The following is a 14,342-nucleotide window of genomic DNA, read 5'->3' as shown; positions in this document are numbered from 1 at the left end:
TGATTCTGTAAATTTTCAAATTGATATTTAAACATTCAGTTTTTTCTGGACTATGAAAGTTTAAGTGATGTGTTTATTCCCCGTCTAAATGTTGATTTTTTTTATTATTCTGAGCTGATTTCTTTATTCATAAAAATGTATAGAAGTTGTGCTGATCTTATTTTTTGCTTTTATATGGAAATGTCTGATAATAATTCTCTGCTGAATTTGCAGCTACACTTATTTAAAAAGCACAACACTCACAAACGGAAATTAAAATGTTTTAAATACATTTTACTGACACTATCGTTATATCTTTTTTATTTAAATTAATTTTTTTCTCATTATAACCACAAAGTCGCCAAGGAAACCAGTTTAAAGAAACGATGTAACTCAAAGTATTTACAGAAATGATTAAGTTTGAAGAATAAATGAATGTAATCCTTGAAAATGTTTCCATCTTAAATTACAGCAGACGTCTTTCTCTCCTTCAGGGGTCGATGATGATTAGCCCACTGCGCAATCTGATCAATGCTCTGTTTGAGTTCATTGCTGGAGAAATGAGTGCTGCTGCGATCTGAGACCCTGGCCATACGCAGATCAATCAGCTGATTATTAAAGTGCAAAACTGATCAACCGTCTGTCTGTTTGACGTCAGGTCATGGCGAAGTTTCACGCCCCTGTGATCCAGGACAACCCGTCTGGATGGGGCCCCTGCGCCGTCCAGAGAAGTTCAAGGACATGCCGTACCAACCGTTCAGCAAAGGAGACCGACTGGGAAGGTTCGTTCTGTCTGACGATCTGTGATCGGTTCGTTCTGTCTGACTGACGATCTGTGATCGGTTCGTTCTGTCTGACGGTCTGTGATCGGTTCGTTCTGTCTGACGATCGGTTCGTTCTGTCTGACTGACGATCGGTTCGTTCTGTCTGACTGACGATCGGTTCGTTCTGTCTGACTGACGATCGGTTCGTTCTGTCTGACTGACGATCTGTGATCGGTTCGTTCTGTCTGACGATCTGTGATCGGTTCGTTCTGTCTGACGATCTGTGATCGGTTCGTTCTGTCTGACGATGTGTGATCGGTTCGTTCTGTCTGACGATCTGTGATTGGTTCGTTCTGTCTGACGATCGGTTCGTTCTGTCTGACTGACGATCTGTGATCGGTTCGTTTCTGTCTGACTGACGATGTGTGATCGGTTCGTTCTGTCTGACTGACGATCTGTGATTGGTTCGTTCTGTCTGACGATCGGTTCGTTCTGTCTGACTGACGATCTGTGATCGGTTCGTTCTGTCTGACTGACGATCTGTGATCGGTTCGTTCTGTCTGAGCCGCTCTGATCTCCAGTTGGTTCTTCACTCTGTGTGTTTTGGTTCTGGCAGGTCGCTGACTGGACCGGAGCAACTTACCAAGACAAGAGATACACGAGTGAGTGAACGGCGGCTTCAAGCGCCGCCATGAGATAAACATGGAGATGAACGTTTGATAAACAGTTTTATATGAAGAGCAACTTTTAGACATTAAAGCAGAATGGGTCAGGCTTTTTAAAGAACGGCCAGAAAACTGTAGTCGGTGCAGCTCTAGTTTATTTTATAGAAATTATTATTTTAGAGTTAAAGATTAGTCAGGCTTGTAAACAAGTAATCTACTGATTATTCTGATGATTAATCAAGTAATAATACATAAAACTTGTGTTGTAGCTTCTTAAGCTAGAAAAAAGAGAAAATGCTTCTAATGAACAATTCAGTTCCTTTTTTAAATAATAAACATTTTCTTGCTTTAAAAACGATTTAAATCATCACTTTCGGTCTCAAGTTGGAAGTGTGATATAACCTTTTCATAAAATAGATATTTCCACTTAACTTTAGTTCTTGTTGATCAGCAGGTTCTTGTTCAGGTAAACAATCACAGATGAAGTTAAGAGTTTTCCAAACGGAGCAAAGCGTTTCCCGTTGCCGTTAGCTCCCAGCAGAGACGGGAAGTTTCCTGATGAGGCGTTTGAGGACTGGCTGAGCTGTGGATCTTCTGTTTAGTTCAGCGTTGCTAACAGCTAGCTGGTGGATGCACAAAACTCTACATGCTAAAACGCAGTTAACAAAGTCTGGGGGAAGTTTAATAACCGAGGATCATCCTGTGGATGGTTTCGGTCATCAGTCTGGTTTCTCCTGTTGTTTCAGATAAATATTCGTCTCAGTTCGGCGGCGGCAGTCAGTACGCTTACTTCCACGAGGAAGACGAGACGAGCTTCCAGCTGGTGGACACGGCCAAAACGCAGAAGACGCGTACCAGAGGAACCGCATGCGCTTTGCTCAGGTAACGCAGAACCTCAGCAGAACCACAGGAACCAGTCGGATTAAAGGTTCTGTAACTGTTTCCACAGAGGAACCTGCGCAGAGACAAGGACCGCAGGAATCTGACCCAGTTCAACATGCAGACGCTCCCGAAGAGCGCCAAGCAGAAGGAGAGGTGAGACCCGCCTGACGGCGCCGGGCGGAGAGTCGGTGGGATCACAGGGTTAACCGGGTTGTGTTCAGGGATCGGATGCGTCTGCAGAAGAAGTTCCAGAAGCAGTTTGGAGTCCGACAGAAGTGGGACCAGAATCTCAGGTAGTTTTACTGACGCTGAAGAAATGAGTAGATAAAATAATCTGAGCTAAATATCAGCAACAGAAAGCTGAGCGTCTGATCACATCAGGTTTCATGTTAAAGCTTTCACATACTCATGCATTCATGATGAATCGATTATTGAAATCATCAAAATCTTTTTTCTAACATTTAGTAATATTTTTAGCAGCTTATTTAGTTTAAAAGTCGCTGAAATGTAACTGCAGTAAAACTTTAAAAACAATAAAATCTGAAACAACTCGAGCAGTAAAAGATGAAGCTTTACAGAACAAATAAGACACAGGCAAAAGAAATGGCTTCAATGTGTTGGGGCTCAAATGATTCATGTGATCAATCGATTATTGGTGATCGTGTCTGTGCTGCAGGCCCAGCTGAAGCCCAGAGACTCGTCTGTGGAGGTTCGGAGCGACTGGGAGGTGAAGGAGGAGATGGACTTCCCCCGACTGATGAAGATGAGATACATGGAGGTGTCCGACCCGTCGACATGTAGGTGGCGCCGATCCGCTCCCCGTCGCTCAATCAGACCAAACTGGTGTCGAATTAATCCGACTGCGTTTATGCATCAAATTCTTTTGTTTTTTTATCATTTAAGAATATTAATGTTCCAGAGGTCATGAAAGGTCAACCAGCCCCTGACATCACTCACATCTTATAATGAAAACGTCTGCTGCTTTGTTTTGAAGATATTGATGATGACCTCTGCTGACCTCTGAAAACATTAATATACATTGACACTAATTTGTTACATGCGAAGCAGGGGTGGAGGTTAGGGCGGAGCCTCGAGGTGACCTGCGGTTTGGGGGCGGAGCCTCGAGGTGACCTGCGGTTGGGGGCGGAGCCTCGAGGTGACCTGCGGTTTGGGGGCGGAGCCTCGAGGTGACCTGCGGTTTGGGGGCGGAGCCTCGAGGTGACCTGCGGTTTGGGGGCAGAGCCTCAGGGTGACCTCCTGAGGTTTGGGGGCGGAGCCTCAGGGTGACCTCCTGAGGTTTGGGGGCGGAGCCTCAGGGTGACCTCTGAGGTTTGGGGGCGAGCCTCGGGGTGACCTCCTGAGGTTTGGGTATTTGGGGGCGGAGCGTTGACGCGGCGCTGTGTTTCCTCCAGAGAGTGCTGCGGTGCGCTGGAATACTACGACAAGGCCTTCGACCGCATCACCACCCGCAACGAGAAGCAGCTGAAGAGCATCAAGAGGATCTTCCACACCGTCACCACACCGACGACCCGGTCATCAGAAAGGTAAGCCCCGCTCCTCACGACCACGCCGCTATGCAGAGGTCAGCGGGTCAACCCTGTCCGTCTCTCGTCTCCAGCTGGCCAAGACGCAGGGCAACGTGTTCGCCACCGACGCCATCCTGGCCACGCTGATGTGCTGCACGCGCTCAGTCAACTCCTGGGACATCATCGTCCAGAGAGTCGGCAACAAGCTGTTCTTCGACAAGAGGGACAACTCCGACTTCGGTCAGACCAGTTTAAATGTTCAGCTGAATGTTTCAGTTCTAACTCAGAGCTGCTTTCTTTCTGCAGCTGAAAGCTGTTAGTGCAGCTTTAAACCAGACGCTTAGCCCCTCCTAAACGCTTAGCTCCACCCCACACGCTTAGCCCCTCCTAAACGCTTAGCTCCACCCCACACGCTTAGCCCCTCCTAAACGCTTAGCTCCACCCCACACGCTTAGCCCCTCCTAAACGCTTAGCCCCGCCCCAGACGCTTAGCCCCTCCTAAAACGCTTAGCTCCACCCCACACGCTTAGCCCCTCCTAAACGCTTAGCCCCGCCCCAGACGCTTAGCCCCCTAAAACGCTTAGCTCCACCCCACGCTAGCCCTCCTAACGCTTAGCCCCGCCCAACGCTTAGCCCCTCCTAAAACGCTTAGCTCCACCCACACGCTTAGCCCCTCCTAAACGCTTAGCTCCACCCCACACGCTTAGCCCCTCCTAAACGCTTAGCTCCACCCCACACGCTTAGCCCCTCCTAAAACGCTTAGCTCCACCCCACACGCTTAGCCCCCCCTAAACGCTTAGCCCCACCCCAGACGCTTAGCCCCTCCTAAAACGCTTAGCTCCACCCCAACGCTTATCCCCTCCTAAACGCTTAGCTCCACCCCACACGCTTAGCCCCTCCTAAACGCTTAGCCCCGCCCCAGACGCTTAGCCCCTCCTAAAACGCTTAGCTCCACCCCACACGCTTAGCAACCCCAAGGAAATTAAGAACAATTCAGAAGGTGATTCTTTGCAGTGATGTTTCTAAAATAATTAGTTTAGTAAAATAATTTTTGATAATTTTGTCTTTAGATTCACATTTTTCCAGGAACCAAAACAGATTTATTTTTGGATCAACATTTAGCCAAACTTACTAATTAATATCTTAGAAAAATTGTTTCAGTTAGTTATGAAAACGGTGATTAAGTTGATGCTCTTATTTGAAATGTAAGCTGAAGCTCTGGAGTTATGAAGACGTTGCTAAAGTCGGTCCAGCTGATAAAATCTGTCTGCTGTTATTATATCTAACTGCTTATAAGTTACAACAGAAAACTAAATAAATAAATGAAGTCTGATGCTAACGACAATTAAGCAGAAAAAACCTCAAATGACGGTCATTAATTTTGTCCAATCGAGTTCTTGAGACGCCTTTATTGGAAAAGCCAAAGAGGCCAAGCGTTGGCTGAGAGTAGGGAGTCATTAGAGGGAAGCAACTTTTAAAAAAAGCAACAAATCTACAGACTTGTTTCTTTAGAGTTTTTGAGGCAGCTGTTGGCGCCGCGGCTTCAGGAGAAGATGCTGAGTTTGAATCTGTGGATTCCTGAACAGGCATGAAGCTTCTCCAAGTTCCCTCCTTCCGTCATTAAAACCCGTTAGCTGGAGGAACTAAACAACCCTGATGGACCTGACCAGGTTACCGTTCAGGTGGAAGCCCCGTTAAGCTGTTTGCTCGTTCTTTTCTCCAGATCTGCTGACCGTGAGCGAAACGGCCAACGAGCCTCCGCAGGACGAAGGGAACTCCTTCAACTCCCCCCGTAACCTGGCCATGGAGGCCACCTACATCAACCACAACTTCAGCCAGCAGTGTTTACGCATGGTAAGCCCCGCCCCCGGCCCCGCCCCCTGGCCCACGGCTTCACGCTGACGACCAATCACGTTTCATCCTCTGCGTTCAGGGCGGAGAGAGACACAAGTTCCCCAACCCAAACCCGTTTGTGGAGGAGGACATGGACAAGAGCGAGGTGGCGTCTGTGGCGTACAGGTAGCGACCGGAGCGGTTCTGATCCGCTGTGTGGCACCGGAGCGGTTCTGATCCGCTGTGTGGTACAGGACCGGTTCTGATCCGCTGTGTGGTACAGGACCGGTTCTGATCCGCTGTGTGGTACCGGACCGGTTCTGATCCGGTACCGGACCGGTTCTGATCCGCTGTGTGGTACCGGACCGGTTCTGATCCGCTGTGTGGTACAGGACCGGTTCTGATCCGCTGTGTGGTACCGGACCGGTTCTGATCCGGTACCGGACCGGTTCTGACCCGCTGTGTGGTACCGGACCGGTTCTGACCCGCTGTGTGGTACCGGACCGGTTCTGACCCGCTGTGTGGCACCGGACCGGTTCTGATCCGCTGTGTGGTACCGGACCGGTTCTGACCCGCTGTGTGGTACCGGACCGGTTCTGATCCGCTGTGTGATACCGGACCGGTACTGATCCGCTGTGTGGTACTGGACCGGTTCTGACCCGCTGTGTGACGCAGGTACCGCCACTGGAAGCTGGGGGAAGACATCGACCTGATCGTGCGCTGTGAGCACGACGGCGTGATGACCGGCGCCAATGGCGAAGTGTCCTTCCTCAACATGAAGACGCTGAACGAGTGGGACTCCAGGGTGAGAGGACGCCACGCCGCGCTGGTCACTTCCTGTCAAAACACAGAGTTTCCTGTTCATCAAAACTGCTTCAGTTCCTCCAGCTGTTCATAGATATTAATGTAAATCACCAGATCTCAGCATTATTTCATGCTAATGGATAATTGTGAGTTTATTGCAAATTTTTATCAAAAATACTCAAAACGTTTGGTTTAAGTGATTCTTATTCTCACCTGCAGGTGGCAGTGTTTCTAACTTCAACTCAGGGTTAACAGAATATTTTCTGTCTGATCAGATTTTTTAAAATTTGAAGGCCGTCTCATTTAGACTTGTAGCAGTTCACACCCCTGACCACCAGGTGGAGACATTTTCAATTGTACCCAAAGAGTAACTAAATCAGAACGATGTTAAGAACAGGGTGCATGCTGGGGATTTCCTCCCACTGCTTCCTCGCTCAGAGGGTTTATCCAACTTCTGATCGATTCAGTTGGAGAAATGATCCCCGATTTCAAAATGTGAATTCCAGCACAAAATGACTAAAAACAGGTGAAACCCTGAAGGTCCAGCCTTTTCTTCCATATTTAAACAACCAGAGGTTGTTTTTTCTCCTCGATGGAGCTGAACTGGGTTCTGTGGTTTGTTCCCAGTACTGCAACGGGGTGGACTGGCGTCAGAAGCTGGACTCCCAGAGAGGCGCCGTCCTGGCCACCGAGCTGAAGAACAACAGCTACAAGCTGGCCCGCTGGACCTGCTGCGCCATGCTGGCCGGCTCCGAGTACCTGAAGCTGGGGTGAGGATCGCTCCGCTGTAGCTCCCAGGTCAAAGGTCGGCACGTAACCAGACCGTCCCGCCCCGCAGGTACGTCTCCCGCTACCACGTGAAGGACTCGTCCCGCCACGTCATCCTGGGAACCCAGCAGTTCAAACCCAACGAGTTCGCCAGCCAGATCAACCTGAGCATGGAGAACGCCTGGGGCATCCTGCGCTGCGTCATCGACATCTGCCGCAAGCTGGACGAGGGCAAGTACCTGATCCTGAAGGACCCCAACAAGGTGAGGCCCGCCCCGGCCAGAGGCCCCGCCCACGGCCAGTAGGCCCCGCCCACAAGCCGCAGCTGATCGCCTCCCTTGTCTCCTGCAGCAAGTGATCCGGGTCTACAGCCTGCCTGAGGGAACCTTCAGCTCCGACGAAGAGGAGGAGGAAGAGGAGGATGAGGAGGACGAGGAGGAGGAAGGTGAGCTCCTGGGTTATTTTTATCTCCTTCCTCTGTTGCTTCAGTTCGTTTACTTGGAGAAACAGAAGCTGCGTTTCCATTAATGTTCTCAAAATGTGTTGATGTCAAAAAATCAGGTTTATGAAATTATTATATAATTTATAATTATTATAAATTAAAAATCACATGTAAATAAGTTTGTTCCCACGGTAACAAGGCACTCCAACCACTTCCTGTCATTAGACCTTTCACAATAAAGCATTTAATCGCATCATAAATGACAACAAACTCCATAATTTCCATTTGCAGGATTTGTGATTGAGCAACCAAATATTAAAGATGGCTGTCGGTGTTGGTGCACATGCTGGTTTTCTGATTTGGCCTCTGGAATTAAAATATTTATGAGTGATAAATTACTTTGGGCCTCAAATTGAAAGATCCTGCTGATATACAAGTTTAGAACATTTCCATTTATTTTCACTCAAATCATGAAGGTTTGTCTGCAACGGTCAGCAGGACTGATCAGATTCTAACATCTTACCTGCTGACTTTAATTCACTTTGCTCTAAATTAAGACGCTTGTTTTCATATTTAAGTTTTATGAGTAAATTCGTACACGTTTCAGTTCCAGGTATCATGTCTGATTTTGTTCTCGTTTCAGACGAAGAGAATTGATGCAGCGTTTGCTTCAGATCAGCCTCCATCTTTACAAAGAAACAATTTAATTCCCATTAAATTTCAATAAAGACAAGTTGGGCAAATTACTTTAATGCTTCATCTGTTTTTATTGTTATTTTGTTTTTTAACAGAAATGGGTCGATATTCTCACAAGTTGATCCATAAAGAATAAAGTTCAGACAAATTAAAATAATTTTGGGAGCTTTTGAAATGTCATATTCAGTAAATATAAAGTTTCAACTGTTACATGCAGGTAAATTAATATAAAGTAAATATTTCTGACTGACCTCAGAGTGAAGCAATGCAGGAGACGAGCCTGAGGTCAGGAACTCTGTGACCTCCAGGTCACCTGCACCGTCGGCGGCCATTTTGACTTTGTGTCGCAAGCAACAACATTTCCTTTTTCATTAATTATGCATTTTTGATGAATTGATATTTAATTTGAAAGCTGTAAGAAGCTTCTGGATGACGGAGCGATGAGCTTTTCTGTGTAATTTTAGGGATATAAAATGTGGCGGTCAGCCCAGAGAGGAACAGTTTAGATGGAAATGAGTCAGAAAGGCTCTTGGTTGACCTCTGACCCCGATAACATTAAGGTCCAGCTCAGCATTCAAATGTTCAGTTGCTCCTCTATTCAAATCCTCCATCCCTCCGTCTCCGCTTATCGCCGTCTGACCGCAGGACGTCCCCCCACAAACGTCTGACCTGAACACAGGAGCAGCGTTTGTCTCCAGGACCTCAGGGGAGCTGATAAACCCGTCTGGTCGGCTGAGGTGAGCCTTCCTGTTCCTGCTGCTCGTTTCACCCTCAGCTACCAGGTTAATCATTAAACCAGCAGCTTTCAGTCTGAACTTAAAGCTGCAGAACACGGGATTCGCTCCATCTGCCATCCTAACAGGTTTTTAGCGATTTTGATTAAAACTGACATCGTAGCTGACGGTCCGATCAGCTATGGACCGTCTGCAGCGTGACGTCACCGCTCAAGACTCCGCCTGCATCTCACCAATGGAGGTTAAAACCCTACTGACGACGATGACTGGCGTTGGGTTTAGCTGCTAAGTTAACATAACATGCTAAATTTTAAATGTAAGGAAGTAGTTCACTTAATCTAGCTTGACGTTGACAACTTTAACAGTTAAGTTACAAAATAAAAAAGATCATTAGTAGAGAAGGTGTTTAAATTAGCTAAGCTACCACCGCCAATAGAAGCAGTAGCTAATTTACAGCTGCTGTTAGCTTTGCTAATAACAGCAGTAGCTAATTTACAGCTGCTGTTAGCTTAGCTACTAGCAGTAATCTACCACTGCAATTGCTTATTAATATCGTAAAATAAACATCAAGTCTAAAGCATAAACCTGTAACTGAATGTTTGTTCGTGGCGTGGGAAATGTTGAGTATTTTTGGTGCTGAATCCTGATGCATAGTGGCGTTGTTGTCAGTTGCTATGCCAACGAGTCTGTGTAGCATAGCAGACACAGAAGCAAGAAAAAGTGGTTTCGAGTTCTTTAACTTTTTTTCTGCATTATTTTTCCCTTTGCTGTTGCGCTGCACTAAATCAACAATACCTACATCTCCAGGTTACATTTTGTTGAATACTGCAGCAGCGCCGCTATGGACAGGATGTGAATGAAGAGGCATTTTGCCCTCCAGCATGCGCAAATTTCCGGATATAAGCATTAATATGTTATATCCGGAAACTACCTCTCAGGGTTCTGGTGATGATGTCACATTGAGAGGATTAAGACCAAATGGTCGAGAGTTTAAGGTGTAATTTGATAAATTACATTTTAGGCATCAACATTTCTCTCCAGAAGACTTTGAGTCATTTGTACGAGCAAAACTTACAAAAGCAGGTGATTGTTACTTTAACGAGCTAAAAACAAATGCTGAGCCGACAGTTTTCACCCACAAAAAACCTAAACCTCACTGCGGCGACAGAGCAAATGAAATGCTAACAGAGCTAATGATACTGGTACTGAGTATGAAACCACTGATCTCACCGGGCCCAAACCAGCTGTTGCCGAACTGGACACAGAGCCACAGAATACTTACTGGATCACACCGTTCGACCTGAGGTACGTGTCATTCATTGTTTTGTTTATAAAGCTGGAAGTAGCAGCAGCAGCAAAGACCAGCTCCTACGGCCAACTCTGTCCTCTTCCTCCGTTTGCTCCTCCTCATCTTCATCATCTCTTGTGATTTCTACAGTCCCATCGATTTTAACGCTCTGGTTCAATTTGAAAAGGCTTAAAGATGTTACTCATCACAGTTGTGGCTGGATAGAGCTAGCACAATCAGACATTGCATACATCATTTACCCAGAATGCATTGCAGCATGAACAACATGGCAAAGTCCGTGTGACAATATTTTATTTAAATTTAGAAAAACTAATCAGCGTTTCCCTCGCCGGACGCGGGTCACCGGGGCCCCACTCTGGAGCCAGGCCTGGAGGTGGGGCACGATGGCGAGCGCCTGGTGGCGGGCTTTTACCCACGGAGCCCGGCCGGGCTCAGCCCGAAGAGGAGACGTGGGTCCCCCTTCCGATGGGCTCACCACCTGTCCGAGGACCAAAGGGGTTGGGTGCATTGTGCTATGGGCAGCAGCCAAGGGAGGGGACCCTGGCGGTCTGATCCTCGGCTGCAGAAGCTCTTGGGACGTGGAACGTCACCTCTCTGGTGGGAAGGAGCCGGAGCTGGTGTGCGAGGCTGAGAGGTTCCGGCTAGAAATAGTCGGCCTCACCTCGACACATGGCTCTGGTTCTGGAACCAGTCTCCTTGAGAGGGGCTGGACGTACTTCCACTCTGGAGTTGCCCACGGTGAGAGGCGCCGGGCTGGAGTGGGCGTACTTGTTGCCCCCCATCTTTGCGCCTGTATGTTGGGGTTCACCCCGGTGAACGAGAGGGTAGCCTCCCTCCGCCTACGGGTGGGGGGACGGGTTCTGACTGTTGTTTGTGCTTACGGGCCGAACAGCAGTTCAGATTACCCACCCTTCTTGGAGTCCTTAGAGGGGGTACTGGAGAGTGCCCCTCCTGGGGACTCCCTTGTTCTACTGGGAGACTTCAACGCTCACGTGGGCAATGACAGTGAGACCTGGAGAGGCGTGGTTGGGAGGAACGCCCCCCCCGATCTGAACCCAAGCGGTGTTCTGTTGTTGGACTTCTGTGCTCATCACTGATTGTCCATAACGAACACCATGTACAGGCATAAGGGCGTCCATATGTGCACTTGGCACCGGGACACCCTAGGCTGCAGTTCGATGATTGACTTTGTCATCGTCTCATCGGATTTGCGGCCGTATGTCTTGGACACTCGGGTGAAGAGAGGTGCGGAACTGTCCACTGACACTACCTGGTGACGAGTTGGCTCCGGTGGGGGGGAGGAAGCCGGTCAGACCTGGCAGGCCCAAACGTGTAGTGAGGGTCTGCTGGAACGTCTGGCGGAGTCCCCTGTGAGACGGAGCTTCAACTCTCATCTCCGGCAGAACTTCGAACACGTTCCGGGGAGGTGGGGACATTGAGTCTGAGTGGACCATGTCCGTACCTCCATTGCCGAGGCGGCCTATCGGAGCTGCGGCCGCAAGGTTTGGTGCCTGTCGCGGCGGCAACCCTCGAACCCGTTGGTGGACACCTTCGGTGAGGGATGCTGTCAAGCTGAAGAAGGAGTCCTACCGGGCCTTTTTGGCCTGTGGGACTCCAGAAGCAGCTGATAGGTACCGGCGGGCGAAACGGCATGCAGCTCGGGTTGCCGCTGAGGCAAAAACTCGGGCGTGGGAGGAGTTTGGAGAGGCCATGGAGACAGACTTCCGTACGGCTTCGAGGCGATTCTGGTCCACCATCCGGCGTCTCGGAGGGGAAGCAGTGCAGCACCAACACTGTTTATAGTGGGGATGGTGCGCTGCTGACCTCAACTCGGGACGTTGTGGGCCGGTGGGCGGAATACTTCGAAGACCTCCTCAATCCCACCAACATGCCTTCTGTTGAGGAAGCTCAGCATGGGGACTATGAGCTGTGCTCTCCAATCTCTGGGGACGAGGTCGCCGAGGTGGTCAAAAAGCTCCTCGGTGCAGGGCCCCGGGGGTGGATGAGATCCGCCCGGAGTTCCTTAAGGCTCTGGATGTTGCGGGTTGTGTTGGCTAACGCGACTCTGCAATATCGCATGGACATCGGGGGCAGTTCCCCTGGACTGGCAGACTGGGGTGGTGGCCCCCTGTTCAAAAAGGGGGACCGGAGGGTGTGCTCCAATTACAGGGGGATCACACTCTTAAGCCTCCCTGGTAAGGTCTATTCAGGGGTCCTGGAGAGGAGGGTCCGTCGGATAGTCGAACCTCGGATTCAGGAAGAGCAGTGTGGTTCTGGTTCTGGTCGTGGAACACAGGACCAGCTCTACACCCTCAGCAGGTCCTGGAGGGTTCTGGGAGTTCGCCCAACCAGTCTACATGTGTTTTGTGGACTTGGAGAAGGCGTTCGACCGTGTCCTTCTGCTCTGGACTGAGACTCTGCTGTTCTAGATTATTATTCACGTTTCCAACGGTTTTACCTGCTTATACAAGAGCCACTAACTGAACACGTCCTTTATCCTGGAAAAGCTCACGTTGGCAGAAAGCCTTCTTCTTTTCATTCAAATGAGAACATACTGGGAGCCGGTGAAGGCGCTATCGGGTCCAGATGTTAACAGTCTCCCACCTGAATTTATCAAGCTGCACGTGAAAAAGGAGCATTTGCCTACAGAGTGAACCAAGTCACTCCTATAAAACCAGGACTGGGGCTGAGCTTCACCAGTCTGCTGGTGGATTCCCAGTCGCTCTGCAGAAACTGGTCCAGATCTCCAAACCTCCACGGTCCGTTCAGGTCTCACTTCTATTAAATCAACTTCTTTTGTTCATTTTTAAACTTCTGAACCGTTTGTGATTCCAGAAAAAGAATCAGCCAGAACTGAAGGTCCCGGTACGTTTTGTTTCTCTGACTGGGAATGAAATGAAATGGCTGCATGCAGTTTTCAAATCTGATTAAATTAAAGCAGTAACTTCACTTCAAAAGAAAATGAAAAGTGTTTTATGTTTTTCTGCAGCATTTGAACAAATCTCTGCTGATCCTCTTTGCTTTGTTCAGGATTATTTTGGGCAGAATGTTCATTTAATCTTTTGCTAAGATAAAAAAGGAAGGTTGAAGCACATTGTTCTTTTTATTCATTTCTCTCAAACTTTCATTCTTGCAGGTCAGAGCAGGTTTTATACTTTAGCAGAAAAACTTTATGTCGTGAATCCTCAGCGTTCCTGTTTGTCCTCAGTCATGGCGCCGTCTGGCCCGGTTCTGCTGCTGCTGCTGCTGTCTTCATTCCTGACCTGCAGCCTGAGCGACCCGCCGCGCTCCGACCTGCAGGATCACCGCGCTCTGCAGAAGAGAGGAAAGACAGCAGACAACCTAAAGGCTGCAGCTAAAGATCTTCTGAAGATTGTAAATGCAGTTAAACCTTTTATTGTCTCATCCAAAGGCTGGGTCGTATTTAACTGCCATCACAAATTTGTAAATGTCATTGCTGGTAAAAATCCAGAACAAGGGTTCTAGATTATCTCAAGTTAAAATTTGATGATCTAAACATAAAGATAGATAAAAACCAGAAGGAAATAGTGTTTAACATTGGAAAAGCAGTGAGTATGCAAAGCTGGAGAAGAAAATAACTATAGCATGGAACAAACTCGGGGAACTGCTGAAGGGTTGTGGAGAGCCTTGCTTTGAAATCTGAAGAAAGATGGCAAAGACAAAATAATAGAAAATTACTTTAAAAAGGCTGGAAAGTAGTGGATGAACTGCATTACAGTATAGCAGGTAAGGTATTTACAAAGCTAAGTATGAAGAGCTCCTGAAAGACCATGTGAGATGTGATGAACGGCGACTCAAAATATTTCGCCGTTAACGCGTTGCTGGTTCACAGAGCCATCGCCATGACCAATTTCTACAACCTCTTCAGTAACATTAAAACAGATGAAGACGCTCTGGCTAATAAAGCACGCGACATTTC

At 48.2% G+C, this 14,342-nt stretch overlaps 1 long non-coding RNA gene and 1 pseudogene across 2 annotated transcripts; both read left to right on the top strand.

The window, feature by feature from the left end:
- The first annotated feature begins 637 nt into the window (after positions 1 to 637).
- On the top strand, positions 638 to 8,409 carry LOC145550699 (eukaryotic translation initiation factor 3 subunit D-like; annotated as a pseudogene). Its single transcript, XR_014086548.1, has 15 exons — positions 638 to 761; positions 1,325 to 1,405; positions 2,155 to 2,290; positions 2,358 to 2,443; positions 2,512 to 2,576; positions 2,965 to 3,091; positions 3,703 to 3,834; positions 3,909 to 4,056; positions 5,540 to 5,670; positions 5,750 to 5,835; positions 6,325 to 6,454; positions 7,081 to 7,223; positions 7,292 to 7,484; positions 7,573 to 7,666; positions 8,307 to 8,409. The product of XR_014086548.1 is annotated as a eukaryotic translation initiation factor 3 subunit D-like (transcript).
- A 4,289-nt stretch (positions 8,410 to 12,698) lies between these two features.
- Positions 12,699 to 13,788, top strand: LOC145550700 (uncharacterized). The gene is made up of 3 exons (XR_014086549.1): positions 12,699 to 13,161; positions 13,238 to 13,267; positions 13,611 to 13,788. It is a non-coding gene; the product is annotated as an uncharacterized LOC145550700 (long non-coding RNA).
- The last annotated feature ends 554 nt before the right edge of the window (positions 13,789 to 14,342 follow it).

Source organism: Poecilia reticulata, unplaced genomic scaffold, assembly GCF_904066995.2.
Source record: "Poecilia reticulata unplaced genomic scaffold, P_reticulata-male-v2 Scaffold_160, whole genome shotgun sequence".
NCBI lineage: Eukaryota > Metazoa > Chordata > Actinopteri > Cyprinodontiformes > Poeciliidae > Poecilia > Poecilia reticulata.
Note: the sequence above shows the minus strand (reverse complement) of the source record. Positions and strands in the feature narration are given on the sequence as shown.